Source organism: Lithobates pipiens, unplaced genomic scaffold (genome assembly GCF_037356315.1).
Source record: "Lithobates pipiens isolate NorthernLeopardFrog02 unplaced genomic scaffold, aLitPip1_a1.2 Scaffold_16, whole genome shotgun sequence".
In the NCBI taxonomy this organism is placed as follows: Eukaryota; Metazoa; Chordata; class Amphibia; order Anura; family Ranidae; genus Lithobates; species Lithobates pipiens.
The window spans coordinates 568219674-568239311 of NW_027507748.1; the positions used below are offsets into that span (position 1 = coordinate 568219674).

The window sequence follows — 19638 nt, forward strand, 5'->3', positions numbered from 1 at the left end:
CTGGCGAGGCTGCACTGATGAGCACTGGTGAGGCTGCTTTGAGGTGCACTGATCAGGCTACATTGAGGGGCACTGGTGAGGCTGCATCGATAGGCACTGGTGAGGCTGTGCTGATGGACATTGATCAGGCTGAATATTTGGGCACTGGTGAGGCGGCATTGTTGGGCACTGGTGAGGCGGAATTGATGGGTACTGTTGAGGCTATATTGATGGGCACTGGTGAGGCTGCATTGAGGTGCACTGGTGAGGCTGTGCTGATGGGCACTAGTGAGGTTGCACTAATGGGCACTGGTAAGGCTGCATTAATGGGCACTGGTAAGGCTGCATTAATGGGCACTGGTGAGGCTGCATTAATGGGCACTGATTGGGCTGAATTGTTGTGCGCTGGTGAGGCTGCATTAATGGGTACTGATGAGGCTGCATTGATGCACACTGGTGAGGCTGCACTGATGGGCACTGGTAAGGCTGCTTTGAGGGGAGTGGATCAGGCTGCATTGATGGACACTGATCAGGCTGCATTGAGAGGCACTGATCAGGCTGCATTAATGGGCACTGGTGAGCCTGCATTGATGGGCACTGGTGAGCCTGCATTGATGGGCACTGGTGAGCTTGCATTGATGGGCACTGGTGAGGCTGCATTGATGGGCACTGGTGAGGCTGCGCTGATGGGCACTAGTGAGGCTGCACTGATGGGCACTGATCAGGCTGCATTCATGGGCACTGGTGAGGCTGCGCTGATGGGCACTGGTAAGGCTGCTTTGAGGGGCGCTGATCAGGCTGCACTGAAGGGCACTGGTGAGGTTGCGCTGATGGACACTGATCAGGTTGCATTGAGAGGCACTGATCAGGCTGCATTAATGGGCACTGGTGAGGCTGCATTAATGGGCACTGGTGAGGCTGCATTAATGGACACTGGTGAGGCTGCATTGATGGGCACTGATCGGGCTGAATTGTTGGGTACTGATGAGGCTGCATTGAGGGGCACTGGTGAGGCTGCATTGAGAGGCACTGATCAGGCTGCATTAATGGGCACTGGTAAGGCTGCATTAAGGGACACTGGTGAGGCTGCATTGGCACTGATCAGGCTGAATTGTTGGGCACTGATCCGGCTGCATTGTTGGGCACTGGTGAGGCTGCATTGAGGGGCACTGATTGGGCTGCATTGATGGGCACTGGCGAGGCTGCGCTGATGGGCACTGGTGAGGCTGCATTGAGGGGCACTGATCAGGCTACATTGAGGGGCACTGGTGAGGCTGCACTGATGGACACTGATCAGGCAGCATTGTTGGGCACTGATCAGGCTGCATTGTTGGGCACTGGTGAGGTGGCATTGATGGGTACTGGTGAGGCTACATTGAGGGGCACTGGTGAGGCTGCATTGATGGACACTGGTGAGCCTGCATTGATGGGCACTGGTGAGGCTGCATTGAGGGGCACTGGTGAGCCTGCATTGAGGTGCACTGGTGAGCCTGCATTGAGGTGCACTGGTGAGCCTGCATTTATGGGCACTGGTGAGCCTGCATTGATGGGCACTGGTGAGGCTACATTGAGGGCCACTGGTGAGACTGCATTGATGGGCACTGGTGAGCCTGCATTGATGAGCACTGGTGAGGCTGCGCTGATGGGCACTAGTGAGGCTGCACTGATGGGCACTTATCAGGTTGCATTAATGGGCACTGGTGAGGCTACATTAATGGGCACTGGTGAGGCTGCATTAATGGGCACTGATTGGGCTGAATTGTTGGGGACTGGTGAGGCGGCGCTGATGGGCACTGGCAAGGCTGCTTTGAGGGGCACTGATCAGGCTGCATTGAAGGGCACTGGTGAGATTGCACTGATGGGCACTGATCAGGCTGCATTGAGGGGCACTGGTAAGGTAGCATTGAGAGGCACTAATCAGGCTGCATTAATGGTCACTGGTGAGCCTGCATTGATGGGCACTAGTGAGGCTGCATTGATGGACACTGGTGAGGCTGCGCTAACGGGCACTAGTGAGGCTGCACTGATGGGCATTGATCAGGCTGCATTAATGGGCACTGGTGAGCCTGCGTTAATGGGCACTGGTGAGGCTGCATTAATGGACACTGGTGAGGCTGCATTGATGGGCACTGATCGGCTGAATTGTTGGGCACTGATCAGGTTGCATTGATGGGCGCTGGCGAGGCTGCATTGATGGGCGCTGGTGAGGCTGCATTGATGGGCACTGGTGAGGCTGCATTAATGGGTACTGATGAGGCTGCATTGATGGGCACTGGCGAGGCTGCATCGATGGGCACTGGTGAGGCTGCTTTGAGGGGCACTGATCAGGCTGCATTGAGGGGCACTGGTGAGGCTACCTGGATGGGCACTGGTGAGGCTGCGTTGATGGACACTGATCAGGCTGCATTGAGGAGCACTGGTGAGGCTGCATTGAGGGACACTGGTGAGGCTGAATTCATGGGCACTGATCAGGCTGAATTCATGGGCACTGATCAGGCTGCATTTATGGACACTGTTGAGGCTGCATTGATGGGCACTGTTGAGGTTGCCTTAATGGGTACTGGTGAGGCTGCATTAATGGGCACTGGTGAGGCTGTGCTGATGGGCACTGGGGAGGATGCATTGAGGGGCACTGGTGAGGCTGCATTGATGGGTACTGGTGAGGCTGCATTGAGGGACACTGGAGAGGCTAAATTTTTAGGCACTTGTGATGCTGCGTTAATGGGCACTGATAAGACTGCATTGAGGGACACTGGTGAGGCTGCATTAAGGGACACTGGTGTGGTTGCATTGAGGGGCACTGGTGAGGCTGCATTGATGAGCATTGGTGAGGCTGCATTGATGAGCATTGGTGAGGCTGCATTGATTGGCACTGATCAGGCTGCATTGTAAGGCACTGATTAGACTGCATTAATGGGCACTGGTGAGGCAGAAATAATGGGCACTGATGAGGCTGCAATAATGGGCACAGGTGAGGTTGCATTGAGGGGCACTAGTGAGGCTGTGCTGATGGGCACTAGTGAGGCTGCATTGATGGGCACTGACAGGCTGCATTAATGGGAACTGGTGAGCTCAATTGAGGGACACTGGTGAGGCTGTGTTAATAAGCACTGGTGAGGCTACGTTGATGGCCACTGGTGAGGCTGCATTGATGAACACTGATCAGGAACAGATGAGGCTGCATTGATGGGCAATGGTGAGGTTGCATTGATGGGCACTGATTAGGCTGCACTAATAGGCACTAGTGAGGCTGCATTGAGGGGCACTGGTGAGGTTGCATTGAGGGGCACTGGGGAGGTTGCATTGAAGGGCACTGGTGAGGCTGAATTAATGGGCACTGGTGAGGCTGCATTGATGGACATTGATCAGGCTGCACTGATGGGCACTGGTGAGCTTGCATTGGTAGGCACTGATGAGGCTGCACTGATGGGCACTGGTGAGGCTGCATTGATGGGCACTGATGAGGAATTGATAGGCACTGGTGAGGCTGTATTGAGGGGCACTGGTGAAGCTACATTGATGGGCACTGGTGAGGCTGAATTGATGAACACTGATCAGGCACTGCATTGATGAGCACTGGTGAGGCTGCATTGATGGGCACTGGTGAGGCTGCGCTGATGGGCACTGGTGAGGCTGCATTGAGAGGCACTGATCAGGCTGCATTGAGGGGCACTGGTGATGCTGCATGGATGGGCACTGGTGAGGCTGCACTGATGGACACTGATCGGGCTGCTTTGAGGGGCACTGGTAAGGCTGCATTGAGGGACACTGGTGAGGCTGCATTCATGGGCACTGATCAGGGTGAATTTTTGGGCACTAATCAGGCTGCATTGATGGGCACTGTTGAGGCTGCCTTAATGGGTACTGGTGAGGCTGCATTGATGGACACTGGTAAGGCTGTGCTGATGGGCACTGGGGGGGGGGCTGCATTAAGGGGCACTGGTGAGGCTGCTTTGATGGGTACTGGTGAAGCTACATTGAGGGACACTGGGGAGGCTGCATTTTTAGGCACTTGTGAGGCTGCATTATTATGCATTGATAAGACTGCATTGAGGGACACTGGTGAGGCTGCATTAGGGACACTGGTGAGGCTTCATTGAGGGGCACTGGTGTGGCTGCATTGATTGGCACTAATCAGGCTGCATTGTTGGGCACTGATTAGACTGCATTAATGGGCACTTTTGAGGATGCAATAATGGGCACTGACGAGGCTGCAATAATGGGCACAGGTGAGGTTGCACTGAGGACCACTAGTGAGGCTGTGCTGATGGGCACTAGTGAGGCTGCATTGATGGGCACTGACAGGCTGCATTAATGGGCACTGGTGAGCTCCATTGAGGGGCACTGGTGAGGCTGCATTAATAAGCACTGGTGAGGCTACGTTAATGGCCACTGGTGAGGCTGCATTGATGAACACTGATCAGGAGCAGATGAGGTTGCATTGGTGGGCAATGGTGAGGTTGCATTGATGCCACTGATTAGGCTGCACTAATAGGCACTAGTGAGGCTGCATTGAGAGGCACTGGTGAGGTTGCATTGAGGGGCACTGGTGAGGTTGCATTGAGGGGCACTGGTGAGGCTGCTTTGATGGACATTGATCAGGCTGCATTGATGGGCACTGGTGAGGTGGCATTGGTAGGCACTGATGAGGCTGCACTGATGGGCACTGGTGAGGCTGCATTGATGGGCACTGATGAGGAATTGATAGTCACTGAAAGGGCCTCTATTAGAGAGACCCCCTCCAGGTCCAATTAGACTCCTTTGTAGTTTCTAATGGGTCTTGGAGGGGGTCTCTCTCTAACAGAGACTCTCTAATGGACACTGTTAGAGAGAGACTCCCCCCCATCCAGGTCCCAGCAAAAAAAGGCAGAAATTGCACTTTGTGCAAAATGTAGGTGTGGGGTCAGGGGTGGGTCATGGGCTATGTCAGGGGTGGGTACTGACAGGAGCCTTGCTTTATTTGGTCATGAGGGGCCCTGAGTGTTGTCAGTCCGCCCCTGAAGGTTTTTTTTAAATGTATGTAATTCTTGCATAATAAATATGTTGAAAAATAAAACTTCGTCTATGACATAGTCTGGCTGTATGTGTTAATGGCATTCTGCGTCTATATGTTAAATATTTTCACTTCCTCCATGAGTTAGTTGTGGTAATACATGGTTATGTGTGTAGATTAGGGATGAGCTTGGTGTTCGAGTCGAACGCTTGCTCAACTCGAAAACTGGCTGTTCGCACGTTCGGCGAATACCGAACGTTATGGGACGTTCGCGCCAAATTTATGTGATGCTCATTGTCCACAATGCACTGCGCCATCACAGTGCATTGCTGGCTCATGATTGGCCAAGCATGCACTGTGACCCGGCATGCTTGGCCAATCACAGCGCCAGCAGCGAGGAGAGACATCATTTGCCACAGGTTTAGTATACACCCCACACTGTATAAGGCCGCCAGCGTGGCTGCCTTGTGTAGTGTGTTCCGGCGTGCAGGGAAAGAGCAAGATAGGCAGGGACAAGGTGTTCTTTTTTCAGGCATCTGCAGAAGTTAATGTGGGTGTTGTGTGCCTCCAGCACAGTATACACCTGTAGCTACCCTTTTTTGCTGGTGTTCTCTAATACAGGCATCTGCAGGAGTTAGTGGGTGTTGTGTGCCTCCAGCACAGTATACACCTGCATCTACCCTTTATTGCTGGTGTTCTCTAATACAGGCATCTGCAGTAGTTAGTGGGTGCTGTGTGCCTCCAGCACAGTATACACCTGTATCTACCCTTTATTGCTGGTGTTCTCTAATACAGGCATCTGCAGGAGTTAAAGTGGGTGTTGTGTGCCTCCAGCACAGTATACACCTGTAGCTACGCTTTTTTGCTGGTGTTCTCTAATACAAGCATCTGCAGGAGTTAAAGTGGGTGTTATGTGCCTCCAGCACACTATACACCTGTACCTACCCTTTATTGCTAGTGTTCTCTAATACAGGCATCTGCAGCATTTACAGTGGGTGTTGTGTGCCTCCAGCACAATATACACTACTCAATTGCTGGTTTTCCCATCTCCTTGCAGGCCATTACTATGTCTGGAAGGCCAACAAGGAGAGACAGACAGTCACGAGCCAATAAAAGAGGGCAAGCAGGCTCTGTGTCTAGAGACAACAGTGCTGGTCGTGGACGCAGTGCATCGTCATCAGCATGTGCCCATGGGACACGATTGTCCTTATTATCGGCAGCTGGACGTGTTGAGCCGTATCATGCCGAAGACTTGGTAGAGTGGATGACCAAGCCTTCCTCATCCTCCTCATCCTCTCTCAGCTAGGCTCAGGGTACTAGCAAAGCAGCTGCCAACACGTCCTCTTCCCTCGTCTCAATGTCATCAGTCACTTTTTCCCTAGACCCACTATGTCCTCCTGAGGAGTCCCCCGATCTGTTTGAGCACAGTGTTGGGTACATGCTCCAGGAGGATGTCCAGCGTTTTGAAGGCTCTGATGATGATACCCAGCTAGAGGAAGGCAGTAGCGTGAGCGCAGAGAGAGGGGATGCTCAAGAAGGACAGCAATCTGGCAGGCATGTTCTACCAGCTGCAGCATACTGCCAGGTTTTCTCCAGTGATGAAGAGGGAGGGGATGATGAGGTCACTGACTCCACGTGGGTACCTGAGAGGAGGAGGAGGAGGCACATCTCCAATGAGGCAGGATGCCCTCCGGGGGCCAGCTTAGGGGCAGCACATCAACTGAATCACACCGCAGAGCTCCGCCTGTGCAGGGCGCTGCCTCTGCACATTATTCCAAAAGTTCTTTGGTGTGGGCTTTTTTGATACGAGTGCATCAGATCGCACCGCTGCTATTTGCAACATATGTCTCAAGCGTATCTCACAGGGCCAAAACATCAGCCACTTGGGCACCACATGCTTGACCAGACATATGTTGACCTGCCATGCAGCTCGTTGGCAAGCGTACCTTAAAGACCCACACCAACGAACCAAGCGGACCTATCTTTGCTCCTCAGCAGCTGGGATCTCCAACCCCACTAGACCTTCAGTCCTCTCTGAAACCTGGACTGAGCGGAATGAAGGTGTAGAATTAGGTGTGTCACATCCAAGTACTTGCGGGCACTCTGCTAGCAGTACACCCATGTCCAATTGTAGCAGGCAAATTTCCCTGCCCCAGCTGCTGGACCGTAAAAAGAAGTTCACTCCCAGCCATCCACATGCCCAGCGGTTGAATGCTAGCTTGGCTAAATTGCTAGCACTTCAACTGCTGCCTTTTCAGTTGGTAGACTCAGCCCCCTTCCGTGAGTTTGTGCAATGTGCAGTTCCTCATTGGCAGGTCCCCAAACGCCACTTTTTCTCACGGAAGGCGATTCCAGCTCTCTACCGGCATGTGGAAGGCAATGCTACTACTGGTTGGGACACACCCCTCTCCTCCACCCCCTCCTCTTCTTCTTCCTCCATGGCCTCTTCCAGTGCTCTGTCCTCGGAACTAGCAGTGCTCCGTAGGCATTCAAGGGGCTACGCAAGTGCGCAGGCAAAAAGATACCATGCCGTGCTTGCGCTAGTTTGCTTGGGGGACAGGAGCCACACTGGGGCAGATATTTTGTCAGCCCTGCAGGGGCAGGCCTAGAGGTGGTTGACGCCACGCCAACTTAAGCCAGGAATGGTGGTTTGCGACAATGGCACCAACCTCCTTTCCGCCCTCCGATAGGGACAACTGACCCATGTGCCCCGTGTGGCTCATGTCCTTCACCTGGTGGTGCAGCGGTTCTTGGGCAGGTACCTGGACTTACAGGATGTCCTGAGGCAGGCCAGGAAATTCTGTGTGCATTTCCGCCGATCATTTAATGCCAGTGCTCGGCTGGCTGAGCTCCAAAAGGAGTTGAACCTGCCCAAGAAACGCCTTATATGTGACATGCCCACCAGGTGGAACTCAACGTTGGCCATGCTGCAGCGGCTGCACACACAGCAGCAGAGGGCCATCAATGAGTACCTGTGCGACTACGGCACCAGGACAGGGTCAGTGGAGCTCGTTTTTTTTTCACCACGCCAGTGGGGCATGATTAGGGATGCATGCACTGTCCTGTCACCATTTGAGGAGGCCACAAGGATGGTAAGCAGTGACAGTGCATGCATCAGTGACACTGTACCTCTTGTCCACCTGTTGGAGCATACGCTGCTTGGAATAATGGACGGGGCACTTGAGGCAGAACAGAGGCAGGAAGAGGAGGATTTCCTTGCCTCTCAAGGCCCCCTTTATCCAGACAGTGTTCCTGCTGTCCCACCCATCACACAGGAAGAGGAGGAGGAGGAGGAGGCTTGTGTCAGCATGGAGGTGGAGCCTGGCACTCAGCATTAGCAGCAGCAGTCTTTTAGGGATGATTTACAGTCCCAAGAAACACATGGACTTGTACGTAGCTAGGAGGAGGTGGCTGCGGATCATGTTGTCCTTAGTGACCCAGAGGACTCCGGACCAAATGCCTCAGCTAACCTATGCTGCATGGTCTCCCTGATCCTGCAAAGCCTGCGGAAGGATCCTCATATTCTTCGGATCAAGGAGAGGGACCATTACTGGCTGGCAACTCTCCTTGATCCACGATACAAGGGTAAGGTTGCGGACCTTATCTTGCCATCGCAGAGGGAGCAGAGGATGAGACATCTCTGGGAGGATTTGCAGAAAGGTCTGTGCAATGTGTTCCCAGAGACTGTGAGGTTCCAAACTCCTGGTCCTGGACAACGTGTTGCTGAGGCTTCGGTCAGTCACAGAAGGAGCGGTGGAGAAGGTGGCCGTCTGACCGATGCGTTCAGACAATTTTTTAGTCCGCAGCCCCAAGGTATGATCAGTTCAAGCAACCATCGCCAGCGTCTGATTTACATGGTGCAGGAATACCTAGGGGCAAGGTCAGACTTGGATACCTTTCCCACCGAAAATCCTCTGGCTTACTGGGTCTTGAGGATGGATCACTGGCCAGAGCTTGCACAGTATGCAATTAAGCTACTGGCCTGTCCTGCATCCAGTGTTCTTTCGGAACACACCTTCAGTGCTGCTGGAGGCTTTGTAACTGATCACAGGGTGTGTCTGTCCACCGACTCGGTTGATCGACTGACCTTCATAAAGATGAATCAGTCTTGGATCACCACCAGCTACCAAGCATCTGAAGTTGATGTAACTGAATAATTGTTTTTTAAATGTCACATCCCATCAAGACTGCCTATACTGATGCTGAATGACTGTCCAGTTATGTTGACTGACTATCCTCTTCCTCCTCAATGATCCTGCTGATAGTTTGGAAGAATATTTTTGGTTCTGGGTGACGCCACAATTTTGGATGCAATGCTTTGCAGCAGGGCTCATTCCTGTACTCCAACTAGAGTATATGGGAGAGGTTGCAGTGTCGTGGCACCAGCACCAGTGCCTAAGGCCCAATTTTTAAGCCCCTGTTTAACAGGGGCATGTAATACAATTTTTGATGCAATGCTTTGCAGCAGGACTCATTCCTGCACTCCAACTAGAGTATATGGGAGAAGTTGCAGTGTCGCGGTACCAGCACCAGTGCCTAAGGCCCAATTTTTCAGCCCCTGTTTAACAGGAGCATGTAATACAATTTTTGATGCCATGCTTTGCAGCAGGGCTCATTCCTGCACTCCAACTAGAGTATATGGGAGAGGTTGTAGTGTCGTGGCACCAGCACCAGTGCCTAAGGCCCAATTTTCAGCCCCTGTTTAACAGGGGAATGTAATTACAATTCTTGATATAATATTTCACAGCAGGGCCCGTTCCTGCGCCCACCGAGAGTAACTGTAAGGACTTGCAGTGTTGTGGCACCAGCACCACCACCACAACCACCAAAGACCCAATTTTTCTACCACTGTTAAACGATGGCATGTAATTACAATTCTTGATATAATAGTTCACAGTAGGGCTCTCCAGCACCCACCAAGAGTCACTTTGAGGGCTTACAGTGTTAATTTGTGGCAACACCTTTGGGCCAAATTTCTTCAGAGCCTATGGGGTAGGCCCCTACTTTCAAACATCCAACTTACAAACGTCTCCTACTTGCAAACGGAAGGAGACAACAGGAAGTGAGATGAAAAAAGTAAAAAAAAAAAGAAAATTATACAGGGGTAATAACCCTTCCCTATGTTTTCCAAAAAGCTTAAAAATAGATTTTTTGAGTGGAGCTTCACTTTAAAAATGTACCACTTCAAAATTACAAACAGATTCTACTTAACACAACAAACATACACAGTCCCTGTCTTGTTTGCACCGCTTGTATACTGCTGTTCGGAGTATATAGGGCCTGGGGGCCCCACGCCTTTCCTTTTTTTAAATTTGGGTACTGGGTTCCCCTTAATATTCGTACAAGACCCAAGGGGGCTGGTAATGGGCAGGGGGGCTACCCATGCCATTTTTCTCACTGATTTTCATCCATATTGCCGGAACCAGACATTACATTAAAACCGCAAGCAGTTTTAAATGACTTTTTTTCTGTTAAATGTCATTTTGTGCAGGGACTGTTCTAAACACAGGAAACATGTGGCACTTCACAGGCATACTATAGACACTCCCCAGGCACAATATTTAAAGTAATATTTCACCTTTTTTTCATTTTAATCGTCATTAAAATCAGTGCTTCCGAAAAGACGGCCGTTTAAAATATTTTTTTTGCCATTGACCCATTTCCCCTGGGGCAGGAGCCGGGTCCCCAAACCCTTTTTACGATAATATCTTGCATATTAGCCATTAAAATTAGCACTTTTTATTTCGAACGTTCCCATAGACTTCAATGGGGTTCTAAAGTTCGCACAAATTTTTGGTCCGTTCGAAAGTTCTGCTGCGAACCGAACCGGGGGTTGTTCGGCTCATCCCTATTGTAGATGCACTTGAGGGATATTCATTCATTCTGAAAAACAAGCAAATATACCAGTACTGCAGCACACTACAACGAATGGTAATGCACTACTGTGCTTTGGGGTGCACTGCATTGCTAAAAATGGGGGAACATTTTTTTGTGTGTTCCAGTGAGTTTAGGCAGCTCATTTAATTAAAGCGGATTTAATCTTTCCATCTACTAAATCTTCTGCCCTTGTTGTTTTAACTTTGGATAGTAAAACATATTTTTTCTGCCAGTAAATACCTTATACAGCCCACTTCCTCTTTCTTGTCTAGTCATTAGCCTAGGCTTATGACATCATACCCAGCTCTCTCTCTCACTCTTGTGAGAGTTTGCCAGGATGTGAGTCGAAATGAGTCATAAGAGGGCCAATGAGAGCTGCAAAGCTATGTTCAGAACCCTGTGGCCCTTTCTCTCACCATCAATCCTCTACCTGCAGTGCATAGACAAGCACAGAGGATCAGTGATGACATCACTGGATCCAAAATAAGGTATATGATGAAAATGAAAAAGTTTTTATTTAAAAATCTCATTAGCATGTTGATGAGGGGTGAAAGGAGGAGCCAAGGAAGGCAAAATATAAGTCGATTAAAATTCAGCTTTAAACATTTACAATGACTTTCATGCAGGGAGAGACATTACTTTCAAAGACCTGACTGACTCGTAGCTTAAGGGTAAGAAGGAGCAGTAAAGCACAGCTTTCGCGGAGAACTGCAAAGCATGAAGCAGATTCTACATTCCTAATTAGCAAATTTAGCAGATCCTATTTATTGTACATATTAAATTACATATTGTACGTTGTAGAAAGAAAGCTTCTATGCTAGTAAAACATAATAATAAGATTAATTTTCATCCAGCTGATTTACTTTATATGGATAACTAGTAATTATTAATACTATACAATCCCTTTAATCTTTGTATAGCGTCAGTGGTGAAAGTTTTCCACTAAGGTTGCATCCTTGTTTGCAGCATAATTTCCCTTGTATGCAGTTGGTACTGCAGATTTATCTGAATAGAGCAAATGCAGTTCCATAATTTAGCTAGTGCTTTGTATTCTGGTTCTCTGCTGGTGTTGGAGTCCATGATTGTTCTTCTATACCTGCTGAAAAAGAGATTTTATTTTAAAACAATGATTTAAACACATACAGAGCATTTATACAGCGGTCACTTTCATTAGAGTGATATTAAACCCTCAATTTATAAAAGCATTTTCAGCAGCTGATTTAATCACTGAGCAGGCCTATGTTCCAGTTTAAGCTGGTGCCATGACCACTGCTTAAGGTTTCCTGTTTCAGGATGACTTCTTTCTGTTGCTGCATCCTATGGAGTCACCCTTGCATGCAGGCTAGATTTGTGTCTCTACAATTTGTGCATCAACAGAAGCACACAGCCCTGTATCCTATCCCTCCTCACCTCCCTTCTCAGAGTTAACAGACTGATTGGAAACTGCACTGTCCACTGTTAACTCTTGCCTGTGAAAACCGAACATTCAGGGAAGCAGCATTGCGAGAGCAGGATCCAGCAGCACTAAAGGTTGCAGCCTGCAAGTGCTAAGGCAAGAATTGTAACACATAGTTTACTAGGCAATGCTTATTTTAGTACGCTCAATGTGTTGAACTAAAAAATTTGGAGGGTTTACTGCTACTTTTAAAGTATTTTAATTTTTCATTTTTTCATTTGGAATAACTGATTGTCCTGGAAAACAACCCCAGCATTTCTTGGCTTGTTTTTATTTTTATTTTTTTTATAAATTACTGATTGTGGGCTCATTTGCACTTAAGTGCTCCAGAAAAAATAGCTAAGATGCACATTTTGCCATGTTGTTGTAATGCTTGGAAGAATGCATACGGCATTGTGGAGCACTGGAGTGTAATAAGCTTGTCAACAACATGCCAATACCTTACCAATTTGGGGCATTTCCAGAGCAGATGGATCAGAGTGCCCTAATGTAGCTGACACTTTGGGCACAAGGGGGGATCTCTCCTTCCCCATTTATGTAGTTGTACTGGGGTCCTGTACACCCTGTGGAGGATAAATAAATGTGACAACTTTTGAGCCGTGAAGGCAGAAACTGGGGGGCCATTCGTTAAAATCTGATCCCAGCTATCCCCATCTATAGGGCCGACATCAGTTTTCCTCTTCTCCCTACAGGGTAGCAGATCTGGGGCTTGGATATGGGTTAGCAGACAAGTGTATATAGGAGAAATAATTCCTTTCTTATCCCTAGTATCAGATAGGGGGGAGGAAGTCAGCATTATCAAGGTGCAAGACAGAGCATCTACACTGTATTCTCAGGGCTCTGCGCAACTGCAGGTACATAAAGTAGTGGTTTGGTAAAAAAGGGAACTCTGCTCTCAACTGAGAAATGGGTTTCACTACCGTGCCATCAAACAGCTGGGACATATACTTAATCCTGGCTGTTTTCCATATAGAGTAGTTATGCAATTTTCCCAATTCAGGATTGGCTCTATTACACCAAATGGGCGTACAGTCAAGGAAGTCCTCAGTGCCCAGACACTTCCTCAACTCTTTCCAGATTCTCCTAAGAATGTGGACAGTTGGGCACTCCAATGGAGCCTTGGGTAGGCCCATTTCCAGTTAAGACTTTGCAGAATACTCTGCAAGGGAGTGAATCAGCAGGGTCCTGAAAGATCCCATCCTGCAAGGTGTTGCAGCTAAGCTGCTAGAAATTAACTGAAGGAGTGTGGAATAGCCATTCCCCATTTATTGCAATGTAGTTAATTTAATGCTGGACACTCCATTCTTCCATATTAAAGCTCTATATTGGGACTCTATTTGGGCAAACCAATAGGCAGGTATCCAGATGGGAGCATTATGAAGGACATATAACGGTGACCACACCATTTTAATAAGATTGGCCGCGCCAGTCACTGATAGGGGAAGTTTGCACCAACTGGCACATTTGAGCTTAAAGTTTTGAAGAACAGGTTTCAGATTTAAGGGGATATAGTCTCTAGGGTCCCCAGTCACTTCAATTCCCAGTTATCTAAAGGAATGTACTATCTCTACCTGGGCTGCAGAGTCCGGTAAGGGAGATTGTAGGGGGTCTAATAATAGGAGGGAGGATTTATGCCAGTTGATGGTAAATACAGAGTACCGCCCAGTTGCATAACCGCCTCTAGTGAACTGACCGTGTCCCCCAGGTATATCAACGTGTCATCAGCGTAGAGGGAGATTTTGTCCTCCCTCTCCCCCCTGACGAAACCCCACAATGTCCGGAGAGAACCTAACCATAGCTGCCAATGGTTGCAGTGCCAGGGCAAAAAGCAGGGGTGAAAGTAGGCACCCCTGCCTAGTGCCTCTTTGTCTCTCCTCGAAAAATATCACTGTTGCATAAAAAAGTTTTTATTTTGCAGCCTTGGTAGCAAGTTGTTGATATAGGAATTGGGCCACCAGCCAACTATGTTCGGATTCTGGGGAGGGCTGAGCAATGCAGTGTTCCTTGGCCTTTCTAGCCTCAGCAGACACCAGAGTCTCTCATTCCCTAATATGAGATTTGATAGCAGATATTTGTTTTATAATAAGGCCCTGAAGATGCACCTTAAGGGCTCCCCAGACAATGCCCGGAGCCGCTGTACCCCTATTACACCTAAGAAAGGTAGTGATTACCCTAGGCAGGGGATCCTCAGCAGGGATCAATTGCGGCCAGAAGAGATTTACTTTCCATAATCTCTCCACAGGAAAACCTGGAACAGAAACTAGTGCTCATAGGAGAGAATGGTCAAAAATGCTTAGAGGAACTTATTAGATTAGGGTAACCTTGGCCATAGCTAAGGAGTTGCACAAACAAAGGTCAATGCTAGATAACGCTCTGTGTGTGACAGAGTAGCATGAGTAACATCTCCTGTCTGGATATGTGTCCCTCCACACGTCTCCCAATCCAAGCTCACAAATCAGTCTCGCAAATTAAGTGTTTCCCCATGAGCCCCTGGGGCATCCATCAGGAGATGAAAATTTGTCAAATTTTTTGTCAAGCAGATTATTAAAATCCCCCATAACCCATATGGGTATGTCAGGATATAGAGCCATAAATTGCGCCAAGCAATTGAACCCATCTTCAGAGAAGGGTGGAGGAGGGACATAAGATTAGCAGCAATACACATCATGCCAGCTAGCTTGCACAATAGAAAGATATAGCAACCTTGGTCATCTACCCTAGAATGCAGTAATTCAAAGGAGATGTTATAGAATAGAATACTAACTCCTCTGGAATATGCGGTGAGTGGAGTGAAACTGCACTTGGTAGCCAGAGTTTTTCAGCATAGAGAGAGTAGTAAGTTTCCTGCAGGCACGGAACCGCAGAGTGGTATGATTTAAGTACAGAAAAAAGTGCCTAGTGCCCTCACATTCCATGAGAGAAAATTATATTAGATCGCCATAAGAACGGCTAGGCCTAGAAAATAAGCATAATTCTGAATTCACAAAACAGTCATTCAAACTGGGCCATTTACAGGCATAGACATGACTGAAGTAGAGAGGCCAGGTAGGTGGGGGAGACTCCAAAAAACAAAAAAAAGGAGGGAGGCAGAGTAGGACTCTGTAGATCACAAGAGTAGGGATGTACACAGTTAAAGTAGTACTGTGGGAGTTACTCACGTTGAGTCACTGTGTTGTCACTGTGAGGATATAGCTGGTACACACTTCAACCAACCTTGCAGGGACCCTGTGGAGGCCTGCACAGCACTCAGCAATTGGCAGTGAACAAAAATATTCCAAGAAAAGATAAACATATAGTCCCCAAAAACAGGAGGGGTCAAACATGAACAGCCTGTCCACACGGGACAGTCACTTGGGGGGGGGGGGGGGCCCTATGTCACTTCGTAACTCAGATCCGAAAGGACTTGCCAGTTCCTGGCGAGGGTAACTTATGTCAATTACAGCAACTGGATTTAAACTTACCGCCTTAAAAGGTTATAGGTAATAGCAGCATTGTGCTCAACTTATGGTCCAGCTGTAGAGTGAGAAAAGAAAAACCAAACAGGAAAAAGGGACCAATATCAGTGGCTCAGGTATTCGCAGGTTTCTGCAGGGTATGTTTCTCCCGATCAAGCCAGTCGGACGCTGCAACAGGATTTTCAAAGAAATGGGTACAATCATGCGCCGTTATACTCAGTTTTGCAGGGTAAAGCATCCATTATGAAACATCGTATTGTCGCAGTCGCCTTTTAACATCTGTAAACTTTGCCCGCTTGCATTGTAATTAGCAGAGAAATTTTGGTAGAAAGAAATCTGGACATTATCCACTTTCATCGCCTCACTCTGGGTTCTGGCTTGGTAAAAGATAGCATCCTGATCTTTAAAATTGAGGAGCTTAAACAGTAAAGGCAGCGGAAGTTCCCCAGGGCGTGGGGGTTTTCCGGGGATACAATGCGCCCATTCAGCTGAAAACATAGGAGAAAATACTTCCTGGTCAAAAGCTTCAATAACCCAGCGTTCTATGAACGCCACAGAATTCTTTCCCTCTGTTTTTGCTGGGATTCCCACAGCTCTGACATTGTTCCTTCTAAACCTAATTTCCATGTCCTCCAAGCGTGCAGTTGCGGCCTGAACCCGTCTCACTTTATGCTGTAGTGGGGCAACATCATCCTCAATAGTACTGACACAGCCTTCTAATGCAGCTGTGTGATCCCTCCATTTTTGCATATCCTGTCTGATCAATGCCACTTCAATTTTTACTCCTTTAAACTCAGTAGTACAATTAGACAGGTTACTATTGCAGGAGGTGATTGCAGCAAAGATCTCTCTTAATGTATGCTCAGGATCCTGATTACTTTGAGCGCCAGGTGAACTGTCTGAAGCCAGGATAGCAGGGGTACTCAATGTGTCCCATAGTAGCTCAGCAGGATCATCCAGCCAGAGTCATTCTCAGCAGGGGGATCCACAGAGGCTTCCAAGTGTGCCGCCATCAGTTTAGCTGGGGTGTCTTTACCCATGGTCTTAGAGAACAACTTTTGAGCAGCCTCTTTTGCTGATCTGGGTGGCCAGGTGCCATCTTGGACCGCATGGACCAGTCCTGCAAACAGGTCTTTTTCTCATCGGGACATGGCACAGAAGGGCAGGAGAGAAACCGGAGGACTGCTGGAGCTGTACCCAGTGTGAAGCTGGTGAGCAACGGCAAAAATGTGGCTGCTAGAGGATGTGATCAGGGTAAACAGCAGGAGATTCGGCGGAGAGAACCCTCAGTACATACTACTCCATGTGCCGCAAGCCACGCCCCATCATTCATATTAAATGACATCTCCACACACTAGAATAATAACGGGTAATGCACCCACACAGCAGGCACGGGTTGTAAGTTGTGGTGTTCTGGGTTAGAAAAAAATGTCTAAATTTGTCTTTGCTGTGGTTCATTGACAGTCCATTTAAAATGAATAGCCTTAACGCAATGCATGTTAAAGGGAAGAAGACATTAAAGTTTGTATTTCCTTAGGAAAAATGTTCACTATGTATAATTTACGCTTACATGCCAGTTGCACTAACACAACCCACAATTAGCAAAAGTGTGACCCAGCACTGTGGAAAGCAAACTAAATTCCATTTAGAATAGTGTTTCCAGTTATGGAAACCTCACGTACAAAAATATATTAATAAGATACAGGGAGTCCAGAGATGGGCAACAAAAATTTCTAATGGATCAAGCCTTAAATGAAAAAAAGGGAAGTGGAACATGATGTAACTAAGATACAGGAGGGTTGCATTTTTTCCTTTTCCATTTAAAGAAAGGCATAGGAAAGGGAAAAGCAAGTGCCATTCTATGGCAAGTTCAATAAAGTAGCAGCAAAATGATGCTATAGACAAAATGCAGTCTTAAGCCTCATACACACGATCGGACTTTGTACAAACTTTCCTGTGGACTTTTGTACAAAGGGCGTAGTCCACAAGTTTGTATTGCATACACACGATCAGACTTTTTGACAACAAACACAACGTACTGACGACACTTCAAAAGAGGACGTTCAATGACTCCAGCGCCACCTTTGGTCAACTTCTGTATTGTAGTCTGATCTTTTGCATAGGTTCTGAGCATGCGTGTTTGTACCCTGTACAAAAGTCCGATGCTTTTGCGTACACACGATCGGACTTTGCCCCATCGGACTTATGTTATCAAAAAGTTTGTCCGTTCGCACAGCCAACAAAAGTCAGATGAAAACAGAAAAAGTTTGTCCGATGGAGCGTACACACGGTCGGATGTTGCTCCAAAACAGCTAATTTGCATGTTTGTTGTCAAAAAGTCAGACCGTGTGTACGGGCCTTAACATTATACAATTTTAAATGTCTGCATTTCTAAAGAAAAATATTTCTAGGTTACATTACATTGAAAATCAATAAAATGTATTGCAGTGATCTATTTGCATGTACAGTATGGGGTTGATTTACCAAAACTGGAGAGTGCCAATCAGAAACCAATCAGCTTCCAGGTTGTATTGTCAAAGCTTAATTGAACAAGCTGAAGTTAGAAGGGGATTGTCTTCCATGGAAAGCTTCACCAAATTTTGCACTCTCTAGTCTTAGTACGGTAAATCAACCCCTGTGTGTCTGAACAGGATGGGGAGATTACGCTATGTCATTGTGAGCCACCATGGGGTAAGAAAAGAAAAAGAAGGGATGGGGGGAAGCTGGGTTTATGGGAAAAAGGGGGAGTACAAAAGCAGGAAACAGTACAGGATAGTGAGGTTAGTGTGCTAAAGGAGTGGACTCCTGCACCACCCAGTTTCACACCCCAAGGGGTTGTAGGTTGCGCAGAATACTTCAAGTTTAGTTATTAGGGTCCAGCATTAGAGACTGGTATTCCAGGCTCGATAGGAAGCCATACCAGTATTGCCACATTTTCCTAAATTAGTCATCTCTATTCTGAAGCCAAAGGGTTCGGTCCTCTGTTTCTTTTACTTCTATAACTAGCATACTGAAAGTTCAAGGGTAATATTAAAAAGCATTAGATCACAGAAAAAGTAGTGGATGCTAGGAACAGACTGTTTTGCAGAGGTCAATCAACTGTGGGTGAATGTAAACCTGATTTGGATGAACATAGGTCTATCCATGAATAAAGGTGTTTTTAGAAATAAAAAAAAAAAGCAAAAAGGACAGACCCAATGGACCACTTTGTCTTTTCCCCTCTTCTATGTTTCTAATGACATCTACAGAAATTTTAATTGTCAACATTTCAAACAAACCCTGTTTACCAAAAAGAATATGGTGTAGTAGTTTTGCTTCGGTGTATACTAGGACTGATGCAAGAAACAAAATCCCTGCCATGTGGCCTTGGGAATAAAACATTCTTTCTATACAGTCAATTTGCATAATTCTTTAGGATATTCTTCACCATCTGGATAAGACAGTTATTTTGATGTTGTGGATCATAAGAACTTATAGATGGACATAAGTTAACTGGAGTGAGTAATGCCCAGTGATAACACCTGCAATTATTTAATCTCATGGTCACTGATAGGGTGCTTGGCTTCTGTTGTACTCACAATCTAACTGTAATAATCACAAGAAGCAGGATGGTTGACAAGATGTGTAAAGTTTTTGAGTTATAATAAAGCAAGCCTTAATTGCCCTTTTCAATGGTTTCCATGTTTATCCTTAATAATACTGAGCCAACGTCCTGGTTAGGCAACAGGAGACAATGGGGTTGATTTACTAAAGGCAAATAGGCTCTTTGCAGGAGAGGTTTCACATTGCAAGGGTATTTGTCTCAGAGTTTAGTGATTTAGGTGAAGTATCACTTTGCATTGCAATGTGCAACATCTCTCGCAAAGTGAACAGCCTAT

At 47.4% G+C, this 19638-nt stretch overlaps 1 protein-coding gene across 4 annotated transcripts in view; it reads right to left on the bottom strand.

Annotated features, from left to right (window-relative positions):
• Window positions 1-11345: 11345 nt before the first annotated feature.
• The window catches only part of BIN2 (bridging integrator 2), a 117822-nt gene continuing 109529 nt past the window's right edge, over window positions 11346-19638 (bottom strand). For 3 of the 4 annotated variants that reach the window (XM_077483691.1, XM_077483689.1, XM_077483692.1), the window contains one exon: window positions 11346-11948. The gene's annotated coding sequence lies outside the window, so the exon portion shown is untranslated. The remainder of the gene's footprint in view (window positions 11949-19638) is intronic. The other variant, XM_077483690.1, reaches the window with a different exon arrangement.